This window comes from Solanum pennellii, chromosome 8 (assembly GCF_001406875.1).
Source record: "Solanum pennellii chromosome 8, SPENNV200".
In the NCBI taxonomy this organism is placed as follows: Eukaryota; Viridiplantae; Streptophyta; class Magnoliopsida; order Solanales; family Solanaceae; genus Solanum; species Solanum pennellii.
The window spans coordinates 25276816-25280083 of record NC_028644.1 but is presented as its reverse complement, the minus strand read 5'-3'; the positions used below and the strand labels follow the sequence as shown (position 1 = coordinate 25280083).

The 3268-nt window shown below is 31.8% G+C and overlaps 1 pseudogene; it reads left to right on the top strand.

Annotated features, from left to right (window-relative positions):
• Positions 1 to 1269: 1269 nt before the first annotated feature.
• On the top strand, positions 1270 to 2478 carry LOC107027549 (annotated as a pseudogene).
• Positions 2479 to 3268: the final 790 nt, after the last annotated feature.

Genomic DNA, 3268 nt, shown 5'->3' with positions numbered 1-3268 from the left:
TTTAGCTTTAGGGTTTTGATATTCTTGTGATTTTGATATAATTTTTGGGAGTGTAGCTCATATTTTAGCTTCATCAATTGATTATTGGGAGTATAGCTTGTAATCACTAAATAAGCATAAGTAGACTGATTCTTCACTTGAGAATTTCTTTTTTATTTGGCTTATAAGCTGATTAGGGCTGAAATCATCTAGAATTTTGAGTTCATGTAATTGATTTTGACCTGTTACACTGAATATGCCTTGATTTCAAACAAGTAGCTAACCAATACATTGCATGATAGTTTAGAAGTTTTATTCTTAACTTCATGTAATCGATTCAAAAAAGTGAAGTTTGTTCATACTTAGATTCTTTTTTCCAATAATGACTCGAATTTCGAAATGTTTTTTATTTTTTACAAGGTCTGGAATATAAGTTCTTACTGGTGTTGACCTCTTAATTTTCCTATTTTTTGTTGAATTTTTGTTTTTCTGATTAAAATGGTATGAATTAGGAGTATATGCAGAGTACGTGTTTGAGATAGACTTAAGATAGAGTGTCATTTGAGATGAGTTTAGACCTGACAATGTGTTCTTTGATAGGACTGCTAACAGGAGTTCGGAGGAACATATTGATTTAGTTTTTTTGTTTCTATTAAAAATAGCATTTGAAGATCTTCATGTGTTTAATCAACAATGTGACCACTGTGCAAGTGCAGGTAGGATGCACATTTGCTACAAATTCCAAGTTAGAGAAGAGAGTTTGCTTAAATTCATATTATACGTTGTGTCGTTCTTTTTTCAATGAAGGTTTCTTTGTTTCAATGGTATGTTTTACAATACAATTTTTACTCAGGATCCTTTTGCTTTTACCATGTGAGGACAGGTGTCAAATGCTAACATATTTTGCATATCAACTATGAAGTGTTGGTTCTTCAATTTCAAGATAGTCCCTTTTTTGATAATGATGAAAGTTGGATACTGTGATAACCTATGACTGCTGTCACATCTAAAGTTAGTTTTTTCTTTTGGTTGATATGTTGTTTCGTTTAGTCTAGATTTAAAAGTACTGTGAGAAGCTGGAGAAGATACTTAAGAGGTTTTGAGAATTCGAAACAAGTTGCCAACCAAAAAAAAATTAATCTACTCAAGGAAGGCAAAAGTCGCAATATCTTAAATAGTACTCTGTTTTGCTCTTTTCATGTTTTAAGAGATAAATGGTTCTCAGCTCCTTTAGTTAAAAATTGAGCAAAGAAAAAGAATTGTTGATGCTTTGGATTTTGAGCTTTTGCAATGAAAGCAGTGCAGAAAGCAATGTAAGTAACAAAATCACTCTATATTGTTAACGTCAAATTACTGAAGCACATGTCTACTATTTTTTTCCTATCATTTGCTTTTACCCTATACTTAATTCATATGATGTCTGGAGTAGATTGGGTTATTATTATTTCTTTTATCTGATTACAATGCATTTTATTTATAGAAATATTGATGATGTGTACAATACAATAAATGAAATAAATGAATAGACAGAGAATATGAAACAAATACAGGAGACTTTGGCTACTCCAATTGGTGCAACAACTGATTTTTATGAGGTTCTCGATCTGATGCTAGATTATGCTTTCCCTATTAGCTCTATGAACTTCATATGTTGGACAATTTATATTTTATGCAAGAGTACTTTATCACATAAAATGTGCATGTATTTCTGCTAGTTTTGACATGTTGTTATTTCAGGATGAATTGGAGGAAAAATTTGAAGAATTAAAAGGTGCTGAATTAGAAGAGCAGCTACTTCAACCAGCAACTACAACTCCTACTTCTTCAGTCCATGTTCTTGCAGGGAAGCAACCTGCTCGGCCCATTCTTCGGAAGCGTACAACTGAAAAAGATGAAGTTGTTGTGTTGCAAGCAAAGATGATGCTTTGACCTAGTCTATCTTTTCTTTTAACCGGTAACTATAACTACCAGCCGATCTGAATTATGTATGTCTATGACATCTAGCTAGTAGCTTACTGATTGGTGAAATATGAGCTTCTATGTTTAAAAGATTCCACTAAAAGACATGCAAACATTTTTTTATGAATTGTTGGAGTGATTACTTATATTTGTATATAGTGTATCTAGTAGTATTTATAATCATTTTGTCTCGATTACTTGGATGAAAGTGCTAATATGCAATTTCTATGTATGCATAATTTGTTGGTTTGTGATCGTATTTTTTTTTCTGCAGGTATTATCACAGGTAGCTTACATATAGAGACTAATTGTACGCATGTAAGAAACTATTGCAAAATGCTTTCACATTTCTCGATATCTTTGTTGGTTAATGTATAGGGTTGTGTACATATTGGTGTTGCATAAAATGGTGATTTCACTGGACACAAGAATTTGTGGATTATCCTTGCTAAGTATGCAATGGATTTATCATACTTCAAATGCCCACATACTACAATCTTTCTGTTTTATAGGTTGGGACCTGCTATACGTTGTGCATAAGTTAAGTTGGAGATTATAAATTAAGTTTGAAATTAGTTTTTTTTGTTATAACTAAAGTTTGGAATTAGTTGTTTACTATGTGTTGTAATATGTATTCATTACAATATTCTATGCAATTATAGTACTGAATGTAGGAATCATGTTCTTGACGTTAAAACTCATGTGAAATACAATAAAAGAATTTCCACGTCCTGGGTTTGTGTTTGTACCTGTGAAGGCTAGTCCTTTATTTGGATTGGAAATATTAAATTATCTATGCTCCAATGTGCAATTTTTCCTATTTCCCCTGAATTGAGAAAACTGGATCATGTATTTCGAAAGGTATTCACTATCTTTCTCTTCTTTCTGATAACTTGTTGCACCATCTCATATTGTAAAATAACATCCTAGTTGTTTTATGGTGGTAAATTATGTCGTACAACCGTTTGTAAAGCTTGAGAAATTTATTTTTCGTGTCATCACTAACTACAAAATTTGTTTTTCATGTCCCTAATCATTATTATTGTATTTTTTCCATTGGTGGTATTTCAGAGTCTCATACATTTCATTCACGTGATGACAGTTCTATGATATCCCTAAATCATAACTTCTCTTTTTCCTCTTTTAAAAGTTCATAAAAGTTGCTACTGCGTACACGGATAGAAGTATCATTATTCATTCTCGTGTAGTTGAATTTTTTGTAGTAAAAAAGCTTTGCCTAGAAAATAGAAGTTCTTCTTGCTATGTGGCTATCTTCGGGTAACTCTTGACAAGCTTCCCTTAACTTCTTTTATTGTTGTCTATGTGGCTA